The sequence below is a fragment of the Sitodiplosis mosellana genome, unplaced genomic scaffold (assembly GCF_009176505.1).
Source record: "Sitodiplosis mosellana isolate CC-2019 unplaced genomic scaffold, AAFC_SMos_1.0 Smas_scaffold_6197, whole genome shotgun sequence".
Lineage (NCBI taxonomy): Eukaryota > Metazoa > Arthropoda > Insecta > Diptera > Cecidomyiidae > Sitodiplosis > Sitodiplosis mosellana.
Window position 1 is genome coordinate 2,954,337 of NW_022601438.1, and position 24,662 is coordinate 2,978,998.

Genomic DNA, 24,662 nt, shown 5'->3' on the forward strand with positions numbered 1-24,662 from the left:
GCTGATTAAAAATCTTATCAACAACTTCCGAAGTGAGTGAATGGTTTCGCCGACGTAAAATAGGTTCAAATTGCTATGATACTTATTCAAAATGAGAGACCATTTCGGTAAAACAACTGACAAAATGATTTTGGTATACATTTTTTACGCCAAAATGAATTTTCTAGAGTTTCCATCATCAATTCAAAATTCATTCTTCAAAGGTCAAAAATAAAAGCCTCTTTTCATTTCATCACTTACAACCAAGACTCTTACTTGGGGCAAAGTAAAAAGAGAGCGAGAGCGAATGATTTATCGTTGTACTGTATCGGCTGTGCTTAAAGCACCAAATATGAAAAAACTGCCACTGGCCCAAGTACCACAACCATTTTTGGCAATAATTGGGCAGGTCCATCAATAATTTTTGAATAGCTCGCGCACACAAACCCATGCCGTTTCAAGGGTGGTGTCTGTCCCTGTGTATGTGTGAGAGTAAACTCGTATGAATGTATAAAAATGATTTTGTGCTTTCTGTATTGCCAATGGAGATACCGAAAATGAATAGCGTGAATGAGAGAAGATATACGCGAAATGTGAAGAGATGGAAAAAAACAGTTTTAATTGTGAAATTTGACTATAGCTCGCTGAGCCCGAGAAGTAGCCAAAATATAAAGCGAATGGTTTGCAAACAATCGGTCGCCTTCTCAACGAGAGATTGCTATTACGTGAACTTTCTCTTTTACCGAATCTAACCAAAAACCACCATCACCATCTTGTGTCGTCGTGTGTACAATTTTTTTTCGTTTCGTTCGGTTTAAAATTTTATTTTTTGGCTCGTCTCTTGTGGTGTGTGATTTCTTTTCCACGTTACTTTCTGCACGCTGTTCTCTCGCTCACTCTTTCACTCGCTCATTCGCTAGCTCATTTGCTTGCCCGCAGAAGCTTACCGTCGCGTATTTCTCTCTCTCTCTCTCTCTCTCTCTCTCTCTCTCTCTCTATCTCCCTCTATCTCTGGGTGAGCGTGTATGTGTGTATTTATGTGAGCATCGAAAAATTGTCGAAAATTTATGCGTGTGTATGTGTGTATATTTGGTTACCATTTTATTTTTCTTTCTTTTTCATTCGCGTGTGTGTCTCTCTCTCGGTACGATCATGATCGCAGGTCGTCATTGGACAAAAACCAAAATATCGCCTCAGTTGTTCATATGTGCTCGTTGGTTTTTCGTGTTGAATTTTGAAACGTAAACACTGTCAATCGTTTACCAGGTTTTTTTTCTGCTGTTGCAACAAAATTCACACAAAAGTTTCGGGCACGTTAGTGTATTTCCTAGTTGCAAGCTTTTTTTTGGTGAAAATTCGATGGAAAACTCTCTTGGTCTTCAGTGCATTTTGATAGTGCCTAATTTTCACTCAAAACAGAAACCAGTTAGATTGTATTGCAGTTTATGAAAAAAAGAAAACCCTTCAACATTTTTTGGCAATCTATTTAGTCATAATAGTTTAGTGAGTGATATTGAGCCTATTTGAGAAAAAAAAAACAGATTTTTTTTTTGTCCAATTTGTGATTATTCTCACCAAAAGTAATTCCATCGCAATTGAAGTCGTTTCGAATTTTTCGGTAGTTTTTTTTTGGGGGGGTTTCCGTTCGCCTCGTCGTTCATTTCGTTACTGTGTTGGTGTTTCGCGTATTATATCGCGCATTCTTCAATTTAGTGCGTTGTATGGGTATCAATGGATTCATATTTCGTCTCATTTCCACAAATTTTGGATAGTGAATGTGCACAAATATAGATTCATACACGTATATATGTGCGAGAATCAAATTACATAACCAATTGATGAATGACAACCGATTCGATTGTACCAAAACATAAAAATGAAATGGAATGGTAAGCCATAATCTCTTACTCTGTGTCTCGTTAAACGTGCGAGACATATTTATCTTTTGTTGTTTTTGTCGATTAAAGTAAATATTGAAATCGATTTGGATATATCCTGTTTCCGATGCTCAACATTTGTTCGTTCGATTTGACGAACAGACGAAGCAAAAAATGGTTTGCGTTATAAAAGCAACCGAATTTCTTTGGTTCGACAATGAAGAAATTGAAAGGCGCTGTATTCAATCCAGTTCAGCTGAGGGGAAAAAACGAAGTTTTAACCAATTTTTAATGGTTTTAACCATTCATTCTCTTTGGCTGAACTGCCCATTATGGAAAAAAAAAATTGCTTAGAAACGTACCGATTAAAAATCGAAGAGGAAGGAATACGAAAAACGCTAGGAAGCCTACATTTAAAGTTGTTGAAAACCAGTATATGGTAGTTAAATTGTTCTGATTTTATCGCACCCTATAGCAAGTGCATTATTCTTCGTCATTTGACAAAGGCTTGATGAGTGTAGCCCATGCTCTAAAAGTCAATGTGAAAATTCACACTATCGCTCAATAACAATTTTACAAAAAGCCAAAGTTCTCCACTCACACAACACAGTCTGTCAGTATGATATGGATTCCATATTTGGTATATGCCCGACCATCGAACCATAACACGAGTGCATATTTCTGATAACAAATACATATTCAATCAATGTCCTTTATTCTTTCTATGGAATTATGTTAAACACAAAAAATCTCATTACGATTTGATTTGTATTTAATTGCGAACATTAAAGAAGCGAAACAGAAAAAAACAGAAAAATTACCTTCAAATTACCCGTCAATTCGATGTTCTCTGCAATTATTTTCCGATTTTTTTCATTTGTTCTCTCGAAATTCAATGCGCCGTGTGTGCCGCGACCAAGTATTGTATTTAGTAACAATATTCCGTGCGACCAGTTAAATATCAAACGGTAACGACAAACGCAAATGCTTACGGTACTTCTGAATTTCCACATCAGTAACCACTTGAGGCTTCCATGCTTGTGTTTTTCAGTGGTCATTCATCGGGAGACGACGATGTGGCAACTTTTTTTTCGCAGCACATGATTAAACAATAGCCGAAAACTACCGATTCCGTTAATTTCATCAATCGAAGAAGAGGCAAAAGAAAATCGAAATAGAGGGAAAAAGGGCCATCATCGAAGATTAAAATGAAAAGTGAAAGAAAGAGATGATGGATATGCCAAAATGAAAAATCAATCATGTAATAAGAAATGAAACAAAGACATACACCTAAAAATCTAGTGGTTACTAACGGTCAACAATTGATTTTCATACCAACCAAGCCAATCAACAGCAACAACAACAAAATCCCAACCAAAAATGCTGACGAAAAAGAGCCAAAATGAAAATGCTTCACGAACAACGGTTGTTTATTACGCGAACATATTCGAAAGAGAAAACTAAACGGTTTTCTACTGCCAAAATATATATAAAGCGGTAACGTGAAAAAAAAAATCAAATCAAATCATACGGTACTTCTTGGATACGGGCCGTATTGTTGTTTGTGTTGTTGTACAGTTGTGTATTCACATGTCGTGAGACGCAAACATTATTCACGACGCGCTGGCTCTGAGCTGAAGGAAAGATGTAAAAGCCAAAATTACGTGGTAGTGTGTATGTATGTGTTTGTATAGTGTGAGTGCCGAATAACGGAATATTGTCGAAAATGCTTTTAATTGAAGGTACAACAATCCAGCAAACAACTCTCACACTCTACCGGTCCAACCGAAAAAAATTGAATTACCTCGCTCGCTTCGCATACATGCGAAACCACTTGAACGAAAGCATATTGGACACACACACAGAGAGAGAGAGAGGGGAAGAGAGAGAGCGAAAGAGAAGAACGAGGGAGACACAGTGCGAAGGAAAAATGGTCGAAAGAGAAACAATGATAAAATAAAAGCGACTGTGATTCAACTCTGAATCGACCGAATCGGCCCAATCTTCTATGGATTGGCAATTAGTCAGTTGGCTGATTCAAATGCACACACACACACACACACACACACACACACACAAACGCACGCAACCACACGAGCGCATACACACATTTTGGCCATGCTTTGTGCAATATGGATGCGTATTCGCCGTATCCGTGCAAAATCAATTGTGCCAAAAGTGCTCTTGTTTCTCCTCGGTGTTGGTATGGACTGGCTCGGAAATTCGCCACTCAACAACACGGCAAACATTGAAGCCAATGGTAAATTGTCATCAAAAATTGAAACGATAATTATTTGCATTGGTGAGCAAATGCGCTTCAAATATTGTTCTATGGGCTAGCACAGGGACCATTAGTACGATGTGGTTTGCCATGCGTGTGTTATGCGTATGCTCGTCTGCTGGCTACTGCTGACTTTGGTTTTCGTATTGAAACAATATGACCGTACGCATAGCAAACACACGAATATCGTATGGGCTACGTTCAGTTTTCAACAAATCGCTTATCTTTTACCCGCAAACAGATTGTGCACCGTGCGTGTGAATCGCCGTTGTTGTTGTTGTTATTGCTTGATTATTATTTGTCAATGCTTTCATGTCGTTTATATTCTTTCACCGGTTATTCGTTCATTTCTTCGTATCGTTTTACGTTCTCTCCATCAAATTCACACAATCGACACGCTTTTTCGTTATTTTCTTTCTTTCTCTCTTTCTTTTGTCCGCTTCTTCGATTATTTGGCCGAATTTCATCGTCTGCCGTTTCTTTCTTCTTCTTCTCATCAACGTGGAGCACATATATAGAATGAAGCGCAAAAGAAAAGACGACCAAACGGAGAATATTATGAAATTTTCGGTGTAGTTTTGGCCATTGACCTCTTGCGGAATTATATTCCGTTAGTTTTTCGGTTGGTGTTTTGTGTATGTGAGTATTTTTTCTTCTTCTCTCTCTCTCTCTCGTATGCTGATGAATGACGAAATTTCATGCTCGGCAATTTAAATATCAAACTGCTGTGATTGTGTGCTGTTGATACAATGCTAACTGTATATACATGTTATTCTTTTTTTTTTGGCATAGCCAACTGCAAATTGCCACCAAACAAAGCAATAAACGCGCTTAATATGAACGAACGAACGCAAACCCGAAAAAATTATACAACAACAACATGATGGGCATTCTACATTGAATCAGCAAAACTGTGCTTACTGTGCTTTAACGGCACAACGGGCTTTTCTTGGCACACATATACGTGCGCACACATTCCAAACACACTTGCGACCAACGGTTATTATTTTATTTCAACAACGTTATGTTTCGTTTGAATCATGGGAAGCTTATTGATTAACATTGACTTATGAGAAGTTCGACGTTTTTTCGAGGCATCGATTTTGTGACGAAATGCAAAGATCATTATGGATAATATTGTTCCGGTTGTTCTGCTTGTACATCTCATTTGTAGAGTTGATTAATTGTTGCCCTTTGACCAAACGATGTTCTTTGCCGGCTTTCGTCTTTTGCCAAAGGATTTACTTTGCCTTTTTTCCCAGCATTTTCTCCAATAAACTTCCTGTAAATAGCTTTTTATTTTGAATCCTCGGCATTTTTGCAATCTTTTTTTTTTTTGAACCCTTGAATGCAGCAAATATTCTCTTGGAAAATTGCATTTCGCATGGACGAGAATCTCCCAGTCATCCGATGCTATAATAATATTATCTCTCATTTCAATTGCTCCCTTTGTTCAAAGTCTTGGAAACAAAACTGCTAATTAATATATATTTCTGTCTCTCTGTCAGTCTATGTCTTCTTATACGCCGCGTACGGAAAAACAGTCGAGAAATTCTTTCCGACCATTTTGCACAATTCCGCATCTAATTTCTGCAATTCACTTTTTTAAATTAAATTAAAACCGTTGCTAATTAGGATGTTCCATTTGTCGATGGATGTGTTTACTCTTTTTTTTTTGCTGCTGTTGCTCTCCAAAGGTGACTTCACTGCAAATTTATTATGAACGAGTAATCAAATTTATTCGAACCGTTTCAAGTTGTGGGGGAAATGCTTTGAAATGTATGAAATTTCAATTTTTTTCCCTCTGCTTTCGTAGTTTTTCGAGCAAAACAAAACATGAAATGAAACATTATGTTGTACTCAATTTCCCAATAAAAATGCGAAATATTGAAAATTACATTTTCCTTAAGAATAATTTTTCTAAATAGAAACATTTACGTCACGATGAAAGTAAAAGATCATGAAAAAAATGCACTTAAATTATGTCACTTGGGAGTTGATTGCATGGAACCGGTCACTTTTAATTAATGACTCTATCTCTCAGTTGGCTATTTTAAATGTTGGCTTTTAGTCAATTTCAACGACTTCTAACTTGTAAGTTATATTTATGTTGGGCTGGAGCGTATGTGCGTATCCGATGCATTCGGATGCTTAATAGCATTGGCATACAAAATTAATTAACGATCAACAACGGATCAAAGAAATACGAAGTGAAAAAAAAAATGTTCGTCAATTCGGTAAATCACAGCACAAATATTCATTAAAACAACCATTTTACCCACACTTTGGAATGGAGAAAAAGAAAGAAAATGCAAAAAAAAGAACGTTGGTGAGAAATTATAATGTAGTTTCAGATTAATTAAAATTTAATTGACTTTATTAACGTTATATGTTTATTTTGTAACTGCATATACTGCATATTGACAGCATGGTGGTGCTGAAGCAAAACAAAACACACAAATTTAATCATCATTTCATAAAAGGCGATTGAATCGATTTGAATAAGGCATTGGATTAATATGTGCGTAATTTGTGTGAATTTTATGCCAACAAGTCTCACGATATATTATGCAGTAGTCTCATATCGAGTGTTTCATGAGGTGAAATAAAAAAACACACACACAAATAATTATATGCAATATGGTTTTCCATGCAGTTTTTTGCCATTCGATTTTTCGGATTTCTTTTGTTCATGTCACGCGTATATCTTGCTTGCACGCAGATGTTTACGGGTTTTTTTTTCGTGTGTTTCTTGTTCGTTTATCACCGTTCGAAATTCTTTGCAGTAAATTTTTTATCAATAAAAAAAGAACCAGTGTATGTTATGAGCTGATGACAGCAGCACTAACTGACGTCAGTTGCTGAGCTCAGCTGCTGACGAGTATGCGTTGCATTGTTTTAACGCATTTGCAGTAAAAAAAAAAAGTGGAATCCAACAAGGTGTCATCTTATCGAGCCATTGGCTTCCACATTTTCATACTGCAAATGTGTTAAAACAACGCAACGCATCTCGTCAGCAGCTGAGCCCAGCAACTGACGTCAGTTAGTGCTGCTGACATCAGCTCATAACATATTCTGAAAAGAACGAATGCGTTTTATTTCTAACGAAGAAAACCAGCAGTTTGATATGAATGCAACTTGCCAAATGAATTATACATTATTTTGAAGATGAATAAAAAGAAACATTTGCACAATCAATTATAGTGGCCTAAACTAACGATCGCATATGAATAATTGCGGTAAAAAAAGTTGATGTGCGTGCGAAGTTCGAAAAAAAAATACTGCATTTGCGATGTGCATTTCGCTCTTCCATTCGATGCACGATTTGATCTACTGCGAGTCAACTCTTTGTCATCGAAAAATGTGCACGCGCACGCTTCAAATGTCTTTTGTCGAGTTTTTCGGCTAAACGGTTATTTCACTTGACAAATCATGTTAAATAATTGCGCTTAATAACACCCGTTCGAATGGAATGGAGGGATTCTTTTCATTCGTTTGCAATTTTCAAAAGCTTCTTTTTTGTCTTGTGTGGCACGCACATTGGCCATTATGTGATTATTTCGGTTATTTTGTTCATTGAGTTAATTATGAACTTCATTTGTTCCCACTCTCTTGATCGAGCGTGCAATGAAGAAAAAAAAAACAGCAACATTGCACATTTTTCTCTATATACAACTAGAAAAATGAATTAACACATCGATTTTATTCCTTTGTGTTTGTGTGTAGAAGAACAAGAGTTGGAACGAAAACAAAACACACACACACACAAACACACAGGAGAGATGGCAGCAACGAAAAAAATATTGTCTAGAAAAATTAATTAAAATTGCATTGGCGACACTAACGAACGGATATTACAAACAGCTATGTAATTCACATCCCCGCCGTTCATCATTAGTAAAGTGTTGTTTCTCGGTGCGTTTTTTTTTCGTTTTGTTTCTTCTCTCTGTGTGTGTATGTATTTTTTTGCGCGTTGCTCTAAGTACAAGCTTCAAAGCACGCACATCGTGCCATCACTATGAGTTGCGTACACTTGATGCACACCGTGAGTGTACAGCGCCGCCGTAGCTGTCGCGCACACACGCCAGAAAAGGAACGAACGCACAGCAAGCTGCACATGGGTTTTCACACGACAGAGGGAGAGAAAGAGAGAAAAACAACTCATGGTCAGTTTTAAAAATAAAACGCATAACCGAGTTAAATGGGTTTTTTGCGCGCGCTTAATTTTTGCTCATCCGTAAGCCGTTTGCATTATAAAGTTTGTTTGACATTTTCGCCTAATTTCGATTTTCTAACATTTGAACGATGCTTGCACATGCGACCAGCGTTGATTCAGTTGAGAATATATATTCGTTGTTTGGGTTTGTTTGACAAAAAAAACTCTTCGTCTTTTTCAAATGACAAAAGTATCTGTCGTTGTTTCAGCTGACTTGAAAATGTCATTCAATTGAAGCCGCTATTTTTTGGCTCGCATTCATTGCACTTATTTTTGGAATCTTCCACTTCCAAAATTCACGCGAGATTTGTTTGCTTATACTCATATCAAATGGTCAGATTCTCAGATTCACGCCAATGGAAAATGTGTAAAATCCAACTCGAATCGCGAAAACAGCAAAATGTGTACGTGTGTGCGTGTGTTCAAAAACCTTCGCAACGCAGAAACCAAAGTTGATGGCTGTACACAAATTGAACGCGAATAAAAAAAAACTGACTCGCAAAAATTCTATTAAAAAACTTATTACCAAATGGCAAACGGGCAAATGATATTGTGATTCGTATTTAATATATAAAATTCGAGTGATCTAAACACATGTACGAGCGAGCGCAAACGGTGGTCAAAGGAACATATGCGTGCATCGAAAAGAGCTGCAATCGAAATTACAATAACAAGCGTGTGCAGCAGTAGCAAATGGCGACAACAACAACAACATCGACTGCATTTTTATATAATAAAATTAAAACTGTGCTCTCAAGGTTTTTCACGACTAAAATTGCATTACAAGTATCTGTTGGTGCGTTGGGTGTGTGTGTGTCTTTTTTTTCTCTCTAGTTCTTGTGTTATCCCCCCAAATGCACTTACTAGATATAGAAAAACGCACATTGAAATTTAAAACCGGGGCCTCCGAACCAAACAAGTAATTCCGATTAGAGTAGCAAAAAAAAAAAAATCTACGCCAGCCGACTGCATACCATATTCAACAAATGTCGGCGGTTTTTATCGAAAAATTTGTGCGAATTATTAGCAATACGTTGTTGGTTGCTGCTTTTTTTTCGTTGCATTTTTTACAGCTCTCTTCACGCTGTTCATATCGATGTGTGTGTTGCCCACTTCCACATGCGTGTCCCAAAGTTGCTGCTGCTGCCACTGCCATAACAGCCACGCTTGTAAACAACTACGACTACGAAGACTGCATATGCACAATTATTTGATTATTAACATTTTTATTAGATAGGCTTCTTGTATGTTTTCTGTTGTTGTTGTTATTGCTTGCCATTGCCACCGCTGCCAACAGAAGTTGCAGGTTTACATTCTAGGCAAGTTTCAAATTAGCTACAATCGCATCATCAATTTTCCAGAATTGGCTATGCATGATAGAATTTGGCATATACATTTGAATCGTTTCCAACGCAAATAATGTTGTTTATTTAACTACTTTTCAAATATAACCTTTGCCCCTCTTCAGAGCCAAGAAATTGAAATCGTTCAGAGCGAAGAGCGAAAAACTCAGTTTTCATTTTTCCTTTCCTTCTTCAATTTGGGTATTTTCTCGATCACATCCCGTTTTTATTACTTCTTATGCACCAACAACAGCAACGGGAACAGAAAAATCAGTACCCAATTTTGAAATTGAAAAAAAAAATGTTCGGCCCAAATCAGAAAAAAAAAAAAATTCAAAGTGGAAATCTCAAAGTTCCGAAAAACAGAAGAAAAAAAACATGAAATAAATGATGGATTTTAATTTGAAGTAGCTCTCTTCAGCCTCCTCAACAATCGTTCCATATTTTGTTCAATTAGGCGACCTATTTTTGTTCGTTCGATTCTAAATACATGACACGGAAAGAGAAAAAAAAAGAATAATAATAAACCTAGGGGTTTCACGCAACTTAAAATTCATCTAAAATTTCAATATTTCTCTCTTTTCTCTAAAATTCTCTGGGATTCACCAAAATCCGTATTATTTCGAAATATTTCAACATTCACCTTGAAAATTATGTTCTGGAAGTGGGTTTTGGTGGATCCTCAGGATCGTTCAAAACTGCTCCCGGTTCTGGAAGTGGGTTTTGGTGGATCTTCAGGATGGATCAGACTGGGTTTGACAATGCCCTGGTCCATCCTGAGGATCCACTTCCAGAACTAGGAGCGGTTTTGAACAATCCTGAGGATCCACCAAAACCCACTTCCAGAATTTTTAGATTCAAAAAATTCTAAAAAATTCGAGTTTATGAATAAAAAGAAGCAATATCTATAGTTTACACATAAAATGGTTTTATTTCCAGATATTTAGTAAAATCTTCGGCCTTCGAGTTTGCGTGAAACCCCTAGTAATAAACGGAATGCGCAAACAACAGTCAAACGGTGAACATGATTGCATAGCAACTGAATAAAAAAATGGTTTGTGCTTATTTATAAGTGCCATTTCGTGAAGAGATTATTGTTCGATTGGTGTTTTTCTTGCTCGTTCTCTCGCTTGCTAGCACACACACACACACACACACACACACACTTGCACAGTTCTCTTCCGAAAAAAACAAAATCCCCGGCATAGGGTGAAAGTGCTGGAGAATGTGCCATTTTTTGGCCAATAAAAATAAAAGAAAAATTCCACTCATCAATATTGGCTGTTACCATCCAGCATTTAATTTCATCATTTTTTTTTTGGATAAGTACCGAAGAAGCACTCACGCACATTCATTGGCTGCGTATTTCTTTCTCGTTTCATTGGAAAAAAAAATTTCTTAAATTATTTCCGCTGAACATTATGGTGGAAAGAGTGTCCATGAAGTGCAATTTAATTAGCGTTGCCCCGCGCAGAGCAACACATAAAACCAATAGAAAAAAGTTTAAGATTTATTTCCCTGTTCGAGAAGATTACGCGCACACTTCGGTACGGTTCAGCGAATTTTTGATGGAATTGAAGCTGAATTGCATTGTTTTTTTACTGCTGTTTCTGGAGATCGAGAGAGAGAGAGAGAGAGAGAGAGAGAGACGTCGAGAGGGAGCTACAGCAAGAAACGAGGAGAGAAATATGAGGAGAGAGAGAGAGTCTTCATTCTCAAACGCATGCACCAAATAAAGCAATAAGCAAACACAAACACAAAATTGTTCGATTAACAATTGACTATACTTACTATTAATTTAAAATTAGAGCAATTTGACAACCATCATCGTAGCTGTTGTTGTGCCAAAACGAAATGCAACGCCCTTATATTCGATATTTGATTTGCGTTGTTGACTCCGTTTTTCCTCTCACTCTCTCTCTCTCTCTCTCTCTCTCTCTTCGCCTCAAAAAGGAAAAAAAACCCACAATAACAACAACAACAAGTCAATGAGTCACACAGTGTGTGTTGGTATGTGTGCTTTTGCGTGCATTTCATTTTCGTTGTTTTCATTTGCACATAACAATTTTACGCGTTGCTTACTAGATCATCGATTTTATGGTTGTCGTTTACGATTTTTTTTTCTTTCGTTCGTTCCTGCATGCAGAAAAACGGTTGGGTTGCACTTCTCTATGTATCCATCCGCATGCAGTGCGTTCGTTGATTACCAGAGAGACAAACAAGTGTAACACAATAACCTACACACAGTCGAAGCAGTGGCAATAGCAGCAGCAGCTGTAGTAGTAGCTCGATGCATCGTTGCTTGCATTGCGAATTTCGAAAAAATTTCGTCCTTTTTCGACCTTGCCAAAAGTTGCATGTTGCCACCACGCATTTTCCCATACAAATACACAATGTTGTAATACATGCGCTATATACCCACCAACGCCGTTGACTTTCCGAAATGCGTCGAACATTTGGATCAGCTGTAAATAGTGCAGTATATTTTGTCACACTATGAAATATCATGCAAACTCGACGTCTTTGTTGACAACTGAACCAAAATGAGTGAAGTTCGATATCAAACTCACATTGATGATGATGGTGAAGAAGTGATGGTGCATGTTGTTAAAATTCCGTTTCATGGCTCAATTGCTTCGATGCGAAGCGAGTAGGACATCCGATGCAAGTGAGAGGGGAGACGGGTTTGTATAGATAGAATAAAGACAAAGCATACAGCATCGAACAGGTTGCAAGTTAAACCGTATTGAATGTTAAGAGAATGGAGTGGAATGGAAAGTAAAAGCGAAACAAAAACCGATTCGCCAACGTTGACCGATAAGACTTTCTATGTCACACAAATACACTCGTACACTTCCGAAAAGTTTCGGTATTGAGGTGTCGTTCAGTGTTTCGTTCCATGATGTTGCTGTTGCTCCTTTTTGGCATGTTCATTTACGAAAAACGAACGATGCAAAAACTGAAATTGATGACTTTGGCTTGTGTTTGCTGTACGCCAAACGCGCCCAATTAGGAAAGAAACGAGAAAACAAGCACGAGAAATTTGCATAAGAGAACCAAAAAAAAGACACATACTAAACTCGGTGCAGTGTGTGTGTGTGTGTGTATGTCATGCTGATCAACAAGCTAATGAAAGCGTTTGCGAAAATTTGCTATCTCTCTCTCTCTCTCTCTCTCTCTCTCTCTCTCTCTCTCTCTCTCTATCTATCTATCTTCTTTCTTCGCGCCTTCTTTTCTCGCCTGCCACTCAATCATTCCTTTCGGTCTCTTTTGTTTGGTCTATTGCTTTAGCTAATGTTAACTTCATCGATGTGTAAACGTTGTCGTCGCCGTCATTTAACTGCTTCGTTGCTATTTATTAATATATCAAATTGTTATTGCTGCTTCACAAATGCAGCCAAAGAAATAGAAGAGAGATAGAGCAAGAGCGCGCGTACGATGCGCGTGAGTAAGCGAACTAGCGACACAATCCGACCGCCCGCCCGATTTCATGCATTTTCGCTGTACGAGTGAGACGAGTATGTGTGTGTGAGTGTGAGTGTACATATAATGCATTATAAAATTTACACATAGAAAATAAAATTATCTCGTCCTTGGCTGTGCTGTTCAACTTTGTCCCACTTATTTTCGCTCTATGACTGTTTCTACGATGTAATAGCAATGCACAACCGTTCAGCGCATTATAACAAATGTGCATTTTCGATATGTGTGCTACATACAACATGCGAATATAACGAATACGCTTGCAACTCGACGGAACGATTGGTGACTTATTAGACGAACGAACGAGCAAACGAATAGAAAAAGACGAAATAGAAAGAGTGAGTGAGATAGATAGAGAGAGAGAGAGAGAAAAACCATCAAACAGAACCAAACATATTCACTCACACAGAAAATCTCGCGTACCGAGTGGTTTTCGAAGCGTAGTTTGGGTCTCCAGTTGCAAGTCAAAATGATATCTTGGAAATGAACAGCTACGGCATGCACAGTACATACTCCATCTCTTTCCCTCTCTCTTTGTGTGTGCAAAATGCACACGCAACACATGCACGACCAACTGAACATAAATAAATGTTCGAAACCGAAAACGAAAAGAAAAAAATAACAGCAGCAGCAGCACACTTTATAAGAAACCAAAGCACACACAACTGCAACCAATATGCATGATTCTTGGTGTTTGCTGGCCAAAGCTTTTGCTATATTATCGCTTTGAATGTCTTATCCAACAACAATAACAACAACAGTGCACAGTTTTACTTGGCGCCCGTTCCCACAACCATTCATTCCCATTTGAATCGGCAATCGCTCGGCGTTTATTCCGATCGAACCCATTACATATATGTATACAGTGGAGTCAAGTCGAGCCGAGTCGAGTCGAGTCGAGCCATCGTTCCGCATTATAAATGAATGCGGATTGCACTGAAGGAGCCATAAAAGATAAAGGGGCACAACAAAAGTACACTACAAGCAATAATACACATGACATTAGAATTACTTTGAAATGAAAACCATTTTACTTCGACCGCTGTTCGCAAAGAACAGGGCCAACAAATTAAAATACGCAACAAATGAAAAGAGAGAAGAAGCGAACAGCAACAGCAACAGCAAAACCAAGTAAAAAAAACTGTTTTGACTGCGCCACAATACATCCGCTTGACTCGATGCTTGCACGGTTTTTTTTTCTCTCTCCTTCGATGCGATGAAAAATAAAAAATTGACTTGCGAAACAACGAAAAAAAAATCCCATCAAAAATTCTATACGCCATCGAATCACTGCAGGCGTCAGTCGCATCCACATATTACAAAAACAAGTCTCTGGCTGGGGCTGTACAAATATCGATATTTTCCGGTTTCAGTGCAAACAAAATGGATATTGGCCGGTTATTTTTTGTCTGTCGTTTCTGTTTTTAATCCGGCTCAAAATTACCGTTACAACCGAAAATCCGATAATCTTCTTCCAACCGTGTATACACATATATCGGAATTCGATCAAGAGAACGGGTGTAAATTGCACTCATTCACTCGCTCTTTTTCTCTCTTTGTATCTCAACCGAAAGGGGGAGAATACAGAGTAAAGAACCAGAAAAAAACCATTCATTCTCGAACTCGGATATCGGAATCATTTTACATCCAGCTTTTCGAATCGTGTCCCAATTTATATTTTCTCCTTTTCTCCTCTCTTTTATTCGGTAAATAGCAGGGAAAAAATATTTAATTACATTTTTCTTATTTTCTTTTTTTTTGCAGGTAAGCGAAATCCAACTGTGGAATTGAACTGAAACAAAAAAAAACAACAACACAACAAACAGAAGAAAAAGTTTTCAATCGTTGATTATTTCATTTTCGGTGTATGTGATTTCCGAAATGGTGGTTGGTAAGCGAAACTTTATTTACTTTAGCTTTGGGTTAGCTGAATTATAGCTTCGCAGCAGACGAAAAACCCATTTCGGTTCCGTTTCATTCCCTCAGGTGATTGCAAACAGAAATTTGCGCTGTTTATTTCTCTGCCATTCCTTCGTACTTCCCGTTTGATTAGCACGCACGCGCGCGCGCGTTTGGTTCCATTGCAAACTAGTGAATTGCATCAAACCGTTAAATTAGTTAGATAAGCGTACGGGGGACACGATTCAATTCTTATCTCATATTCGAGAATGCATGTCGACGACGACGACGACATCGTCAAACGAAAGCGAATTAAAACAAAATTACGCATTATAAAATCGTGCTGCGTCGATTTGCAAATTTTCAATGCCTAGAATAAAAAGTCCGCGAGTGAGGGAAAGAGAATGAAAAAAATGTATAGTTTGGCGAGACATGCAATAGATGCCAAAATCGCGACTGTGCCACACTCTGTCTCAGTCTTCGTGTGCATCGAGCTTGTACACCGCATATTTCGAAGCGACTCTAAACGCTGTTTGACACAAACGAATCATCAACACTGGCCGACTGATGTATGATATCGATGTTTGCACTATAGACTTTAAACTAGAATGCGTTTAGTTGACACTCTAATTGTGTGCTATGTACCTATATACACACGTCATATATATTCGTGTGTTTCGGTTTTGCCAATTTAAAGTGCACTTGGATCGTCGTGTTGTGCGTGTTTACAACACAATGCAGCAGTGACAGAGATAGAGAAAGTGACAGAGAGAGAGAGAGAGAGAGAGAGACTTACAAGCTCATTTTTCGTTAAAGTGACTCAACGTCCATATAATTCACATTGCAAACGTAGAATTTTTGCTATTATTGTTATAAGGCATTTGAGAGCGATGTATTCGTATTTGTGTGTGCTCCACTGCACTTCAACGGTTTCTAGATCGTGTTCAGATAGACGAAACAAACGCGCACATTGTGTTTGCTTTTCTCTCTCTCTCTGTCGCTCGCTTCTCTCGTTTCTAGCTCATAAATAGGGATTCAAGCATACCAACGCACACACAGACATCCAGACTAATATCGCTTCCGATTCACATTTTTACCACTTAATTGTCGAAATCAGACACAACTTTTTCGGCATTAATTAAGAAAATAAAACCAAAACCCAAATCGCTTGATTTGATTTGAGCCAAAATGGAGGCAAACAGAAAAAAAATGCATTCAATTTTCCCATCGTTTTTCGGATTGACAATCGATTTGTATTTGATAAATGCTACATAATCGAAAATGAGTGCGCCGATTTGCTTGAACTAAATTCCGGCTTGGAATCCAATTTTCAACTGTAGCCAGTGATATCAATTGAAAATGTCGATACGTGAATACGACAAGTCGATTACGTCATTCACACAATTTGTATTTATTTTGTTTTCGTTGTTGATTTTGTTGTTGTTTGCTTTGATAAGAATCGCGTTCGTCTCTCGTTGTGCCTACTGAGAATTTCACTTGCACATGAATGCCGAAGAGACGCGCTGCTTAATACCTTATCGAATCATCGGAATAACAAAAAAAAACAACACAACGAGAGAGAAAGGCACACTACAAATTTACAATTGCTGGATACAAAACCGTTTGTTATTGTTGCTCAATCGGCCAAAATGCAGTGCTAGTTCATGATCTCAATGATAACGATAGGAAATCCGAATTTAAATTGCATTTATCCGTGCTCGCGCGCTCGCTCATTGTCACTACATTGAAAATGCAAAACAGCAAATCGAGCAAGAGAGAGAGAGGGAGAGAGAGAGAGAGAGAGAGAGAGAAGAGACCCACCGAAAAAACCGACGAGACTCACACTCACATCTCTTCATTGTTCTCATTTTCTGACACACCCAATTTTGCCACGACCAAAAATTTATCCCTGTTGTTTGTTGAGAGCACCGTTCATGATGAGCATCTAGACGCTGGTGCTGTTGCTGCATCTCCCAAAAAGATCCGGTCATGCCACCAAATCAAACTCAATCACACAATTTTGATGATGCGCCGTTCTCTCTGTCTGTTTGAAATGTCGCATTTTTGCATGTAATAAAAATGAATTCATTCGAAACATATTTTGATGTTTGGACGGCAAACAAGCCGCAACTTTTCAATTTGACTCGATTTCCTTTGTGTACACTACACGTTGCATTGCGTTGGTTGGCAGCGCTTTAAAAGCGACAAAAACGACAACGTTAAATTGACATTCAATCGGCACACAGGTCGTGCAAGTTTTTTTCTCGTCATCTCTCTCATGCTATGTACTACAAATAAGAAAGAAAAAATGTAATTTTCTTCTTCAAACACCACAAGTGCATGCACTCTATGATTCTAATAGCCATTAAGTGAGCTGTAAGCTGGCAAGAATGAAAGAGCGAGAGATCGAACGTAAGAGCAAGAAAGAACACGAGATCGCAGGAGGAGAGTGCATATTATGTATATTGTACAATTTGGTTAGATAATCGGATTCAACTGTTGTTTAGAGCGAGCGAGCGAACGAGTGAGAGGCAGAGAACGAGCCTGTTTTATGTCATTAATTGAAAGAATCGCATGAATGCGCACCGTCATTTTCAATGCGCCAAAATAGTAATTACCAGCACTGCACTTTATAGATTTGTCTTGAAAAACCAGCGAAATGGTTCTTATGCCATTTTTATTTCTCGTAAATTACAGCGACAATGACTTATTAATAAATTATTTAGAACGAATAGAAGTTACTCGAAACTTTGAACGGCTGCGCTTATTCTCATTTGAACATTTTGATGTATGATGTTGTTGATATTAACCAAATCTTCTGCATTCAGCGAAATAACGAAAAATTTCATTTAAACCGGAGAACGGCAGATAAAACGAGAAAGGGAGAAAATATCCTACTGCTTTACAGACATTATAAAAATGAATGATGTATGAGAAAATATGCACACAAAAAACACATACCGAATGGAAGATAGCCAAACTGCCTTGCTTTCTTTCAGTAAAACATTTTTTTCTTAATCGAGCCGTAAACTACGTGTAATATGAAAATATCACCACAAAATGGACTAACTCAAGCACACACACACACACACACACACATTGCACATTACACGAACAAGAAGGCAAGAAACGAAGCGAGCAACAACAACAAACAGCTCTATATTTTATACACATATTGCATAACAGTACGTCATGCATGTTATTTGCGAGCTGAAGATGGATTACGTGTATTTGTATGCAGGCACACACAATAATTTCGTAATAAAAAAAAAGCTAATGCTCGCATGAAGCAAAAGAGAAAAAAATATACGCTTCGTCTGTAGTATGTGTGAATATCTTTATCACACATTTACAAGATGAATAGACAGACAGAGAGAGAGAGAGTGCGCGATCGTAAGGATATTTAGTCATTTTAGTGTGTGCATTAGAGTGAAACACGCAACGAGAATGCTTTCTTCAGTTATTCATGTCTTTGTTGCAATAACAGTTTTTATCGTTGGATGCACTGTTCTTTTTGTCTTTCACTCATCCTCTATCTCCTTGTCACTCTCTGGCTCGTTCTCTGTCGCGCTTCCCCCAAACCAAGTGGCAAGCGGTGAGAGCGCACACAATAAATGAATAAAACAATAAGAACAACGAACAAGTGATACTCCGTCTGAAATTTACTGAAATGCATGCCAAATTAAAATGAAAAGTGAAATGAAATCGTTATATTTTCTGCTATGCGTTTTTGTCGTGCGTTATTTCTCATTTTGTTTTGTGTATGCGTGCGTGCGTGCGCGCGTTCGTCGCTTTTTTCCGCATTCGTCGCATTTTATATCTCGATTACAGTTTTTAATGCACTCATGTTTCGCTGACGTTTTTAATGCATGTGATTGCATTATTTAAATCGATTTCATTTCACTGCATGTAATTCGTATTTTTTTTTTCGCTTGCTATCTGTGTCTCTCTTTCGCATTCACTCCCCTTCTCTTTTTAACTCTGTCTGCCTGTATTTTATTCGTGGCTCGCTTTTGGCCATGTAAAGCAAGTTTCAATTTCGTTAATGCATTTCGTTGTATGTGTTTTGAAAGGAATCCTGGCAATCCCGCTGCTCATTTGTGTTTTGTTTAATTAGCAAATTGTCATGAAAAACAGCAATCACATCGAAATCATTTGACGAACAGACGACAACAACAACAATGGCAAAAATATATACGTGTCGGTTCCCGTGACAAAAGCACTTTTTCCAATGACTATTTTTCGCGTTCATTTGCGTACGCGATTTTTTTTCCTCTCTGGTCCTTTCTTTAAATCAAATTGAAATTCTATATTTATATCAGTGTGAACATTTATCCAAACAACACTGTTAATTATAACTAATAAACAAATGGTAAAAAGCAAATTGAAAATTTAATGCCATACACGGTTGAAATGCAGTGTGCATCAATTATGGATACATGTATCTTTATCTCTCTCTCTCTCTCTCTCTCTCTCTCTCTCTCTCTCTCTCTCTCTCTCTCTCTCTCTTTCTCTCTCTCTATTTTTTCACGTCAATGTCCAACCGATTTTTTTCTGCCCGCGCGATTATGTGTTTGTAGTGTTTTTCGACCGTCGCGTCTCTCCATCACGTTCTCGCAATACTTCATTTTTAACATGAAATCGTGATCATGGCATAATATTTAACAGACACACACACATTGGCCCTATATCTCTCTCACTTCGTGATTTTTTTTTCTCTCTCTCTTTATCTGTCTCTCGTTCAACTTGTTCGGATAATGTAGCAACAATAAAATGCACGGGTCGATTGATTCATGACCCATTCATTTAAGGGAACATGTTCACTGTTTGCACAAACGGAAACTTACAAAATTGGCATTCAGCTGGCAGTGCACGCTCTTGCGAGAGAATCGAAGTGAATAGAGCGAGATCGATCGATCATAAGATGCTCAAAATATAATTCTGCTCTCAATGCAGAAGCTCAAAATAATAACGTTTGAATTAAAAATAATCATTGATTTAAAAAAAAGAGGCAACTATGCACATGATTAGATTGTGTTCATTTCCCACCGTAGTGGTGTGTGTACGTGTTCACGATGGATAGCCAAAAACTCGTGGAAAATGATTCAGAATATGCGACGGTGCACCGTTCCAAAATTATGGAATTCTTGAAAAACATTGAACGTGACTCAAATCGAAATCCGATTATCGGATGTAGAGAGGGAGAGAGATAGCGATTTGAGAAGAAAAAAAAATTCAATTTTGTCGTTTTATTACAACGGAGCTACTTTCAATGCTTTCGAAAATGATTCATGGTTCACAAGAAGCAAAAAACGAAGACGAAAAAATTTAGCCATAAACTTGGTGTATCAGAGGACAGAAAATATTTGAATCGTTCGCTCGGTGTGCATTGCCGGAATGAGCGAATGCTTTAATTATAACCGAAAATTGCACAATTTCCATAAAATATACCGTATGCGAATCAGCGAAACATCGATCATAAAAAATTTTATACGAAGAAGACATATGCATTCGTGAAAATATGGTACACCTGAAAGCGAAATGCCATAATAATGATCGAAATAAGAACATTTCGATACGATGTAATTGCTAAGAATGGGCGGAATCAGCTGCAGGATATATTGGATTGACCTAAACACATACACATACACACTCACACAATACTCCAAAATGTGCTTCAAAAAAAAGCATGGCATTATTTGTTGTACACAAATTGCGAAAACTCATCGCCTGAGGAAGAAGTACAAACCAAAAAAAAAAAAACCATAGCACCGAAGCTTTCTCCCTATGCAATGAATTGGTGCAGGCAGGCACATACCACGAACTTGGTTTCGGCTCCATGATTATTGTCCATATCTTGTGTCGATATACATATCGCCCCTGTATACGCGTAGCACATGTTCAATGTTTGCATGATTTTTACATGTGTTTGTTGGCCCGTTGCGTGCCGTCATAATGGAATTAAATTGTTGCAAAAGCACACATATCAAATGATTTGGTATGTACATTTTATTATTACATGGAATGCATAAGCTCGTCGCTTGTAGTTTGTCATATCGAATTTCAGTTTGCTTATGTATGTGTTGTTGTTCTTGTTGTTGTTGTCGTCGTCGTCGTTTTTTTTTCTGGGTTGCATTTCGGTGTTTCCCTGCAGTGCGCACCGTTCATTTGTGCATACACTTTTACCCTCATTCGAATAGTGTGTGTGTGTGTGTGTGTGTGTGTAGTAAAATTTGCGTTTTTCTCTACGAAAAATGCACTTCTGTCGATTGTTTGGTTTTTGTGTGTTTGTTTTTTCTTTTCGCATATGAACACAAACACACAGAAATCCAAACATACGGATATGATTGTCATCACATTATCAACACATACACATATGCTGTAAAAGACTTATATTTTTCACATTAGTTCACCTCATCAATGGAAAAATAGCTTTTCACTGCGGAATATTTGTGCGCCGATAATCAATGTGAAAATGTGCATGCTATTTCTCTCTCTCTCTCTCTCTCTATCTCGAATTTTTCATTCACCACATTAATCTCAATTTCAACAAACATATCTCGAGTAGATGACATTTTCGAAATACTGGTTTCGAATACGGTTGGTTTATTTTTTGCGAATAAAAAACGGCAAAAAATCAATACTAATCATTCACCGGGTACGATATCAATAATTCTATTGAGATTTCCATCGTGTAGAAAAAAAACCTATTTCGAATAGCAGCTAATTGAATTCAATGGGGCATTATCTCAGATACACCTGCAATTCTTCGCTAATACAATTTGAAGTATGGAAAAATGGTTTTTGCTCTTATGCTTGTGCAACTGTAGCCGCTGCTGTCGTTGCTTCGAAAATATTTTTTTTTCTTCAATAGTGCATTTCTCTCTTCCTTCATCCGCTTTGATTTCCCTTGAAAGGATGCCAGATTTCAAACACACACACACACACACTGTTCTGCGTCGTTGTGTGCGGTGTGTCTCTCAGCTTGCATTTTGGCAGAAGATATTGTGCCAAAAAACGTTTCTCTCGACGATTGTTTTGCATTTGTGTGCATTGAAAACGGCACACACACACACACACAGGCATAGCCAAAGAAAAGCCTCATGGAAATTATTTGAAATTTACAAACAACAACAAAAAAGTGAGCACTATGAATGTCTGCGTCATGTTCAGTTTTTTTTTTTGAATTAATGCAGTACAATGCACTATGATTTGATTTTAGATAGTTTATGTCTATACGAATTTCATTCGCAACGAGTGCAGTTACACGAGGGAGAGAAAGAGAAAATATGTTCTCAACATGAATGAAACTTGGCTATATTTTTCGATAAATATAACAAAATGAACACGAAATGAATCAAAAGATGAAAATGTCATATATTCCTCCTCTGAATGGATAGAGCATTTCCGACCAGAATCAAGCCACTTCAATGGAAAAACGTTTTCTCAAAGCGCTGCATGTTGCATGTTGTCAACAACTGTGCTCTTTCCTCATGAACGAATTTGCCACTCATGAAAATGGGTGCATTGCATCAAAAATTTCAAATTTATTTCATCCTGGTCGTCGTAGCACATTGATCATTTGCTTTTGTATGAAAATATTGAATGAATTAATAATCGTTCTTTTTCTCTCGCTTCATGAATAAATGCAATAAAAGTCAAGATGAGAAAAAAAAAAACTCATCGAATTTGGCAGCATTATTTTATTGATTTAAATCAAACAAAAGCCAGCACCATTCCGAAATAGCTAAATATTTATATATCAAGATTGGATTGAGCGTGTATCTTGTTACAGTTAAACGTAGGATTGAATCGGTCAAGAATGGGCAATCGGTTTTCTGTGGTGGTCAATAGCCGACAATGAACATTTCGGAACATATAATTTACTGTGAAGCGATCAAGTGGAACGCACCAATTTAAATCCATTGATGGAATTCATGATTCATTAAGCCAAAGCCTCTTTTTATTGAAGTGCATCTTTCGTTCGTCTCTCTCTCTCTCTCTCTCTCTCTCTCTCTCTCTCTCTCTTTCATTTCGGAACCATCCGAAAGAATACAAGAGGAAATCGACCAATTTTCGATTTGGATCGATCTAAATGGTTGTGTGTGTGTGCGGTGTACCGGTTGGTGTGTAGAATTCATCGTCGTCGTCATTATCGTAAGCAGCAAGCATAAAACTTTACGAAAGCTTAAAATCGGCTTACGTATAGAACAATAATCGGCACAGATGGCTTTTGTTTGCATCTCCGTGCAAAAGCTTCTGGCTTTTACCGTTTAACCGCTCTAACGGCTTTGCACAATTAAATTGCACACAGTAATGCCTTGCCAACCTACACGAAATCGACTAATTATATTTGCATTTTTCATTGGCAAGATGAGTTCAAGTTGCAGTTGATGTGTGCGTTTTTATTTATTTACAAGAAAAGTTTGAATTGTTTTAGATTTGATTTGGAGGTGCGAGTTCGGATGCATAAGGCACCATCTTATTATTATATGCAAACCAAACAGGGGTGGAATTCTAAGTCATTCCACCAAAATCGTTCGGAAATATTTTTTTCGTACATAAGACCATATTGGAGTGAAAGAGAGAGATTCCACTATTTTTCAGCATTCCACCGGAATTATTCCGATAACTCAAGGAAGAGTGGAATGTGTGAGAAATAATTCCGGTGGAACGCTGAAAAATAGTGGAATCTCTCTCTTTCACTCCAATATGGTCTTATGTACGAAAAAAATAATTCCGAATGATTTTGGTGGAATGACTTAAAATTCCAGCCCAGGAGGTGAGTGAAAAAACACACGACAAACAATGATAATATTCGAAATGCATTTGTAAGCATCTGTCAGTGTTTATTATTTACTGCTCTTTTAGTTCTAGGCATTAGAATTATGTGCACAACATGCACAAATATCGTACGCATATCATGTAATAATTTGCTCGCGCACGTGTGTGCATGTGTTTGTGTGTATTTTTCAAATGCATTTATGCCAATGGTAGAATGCAAATAGTTGTAATATGTTTAATGTTGTCAAAAGGAATACAAACGCTCTCACATACACGCACACATTCACTCACTCACTCACTCATTCACATACACCCATTGGATATGGAAAAAACTGTGTATCTCATGTGAAATTCAAGCGACACTATTACACACTTAAATCGCGACTCATGCATACAAATGAACCGTTGTTTCTCTATTCACGCCAAGTTATAATTCGGTGTGAACAATATCATATGCACGGAGCAGCAGCAGCAAACTCCGAATCAAAGCCAGAACAGAACACGATCAACAGAGATGAACTGTACACACAAATACCGATAGAAACATAGAACGAAGTAAGAAAGAATGAGCAAGAGACCGGGAGAGAGAGAGAGAGAGAGAGAGAGAGAGAGATGCAAATTGAAAATGAACACACAACAACAAAAAAATCGAGAGACGAGAAACGAAGCATATATACATAGAGAAAGAGAGAACGAACAAAAAATAATAACAACAAGAAGCAGAACAGCAACTAACACATCACGCTAACAGAATAAAATGCGAAGAGCGCTTCGCGAGCAATGAACGATTCGGTTGTATA

The 24,662-nt window shown here is 37.7% G+C and overlaps 1 protein-coding gene and 1 long non-coding RNA gene across 7 annotated transcripts in view; one reads left to right on the forward strand and one right to left on the reverse strand.

The window, feature by feature from the left end:
* LOC129577253 (probable nuclear hormone receptor HR3) overlaps nucleotides 1-24,662 on the forward strand; it is a 121,198-nt gene that overhangs the window by 52,895 nt on the left and 43,641 nt on the right. The window lies entirely within an intron of this gene.
* LOC129577262 (uncharacterized) lies at nucleotides 10,224-10,685 on the reverse strand. Its single transcript, XR_008688988.1, has 2 exons — nucleotides 10,537-10,685; nucleotides 10,224-10,339 (listed from the first exon to the last, which is right to left on the reverse strand). It is a non-coding gene; the product is annotated as an uncharacterized LOC129577262 (long non-coding RNA).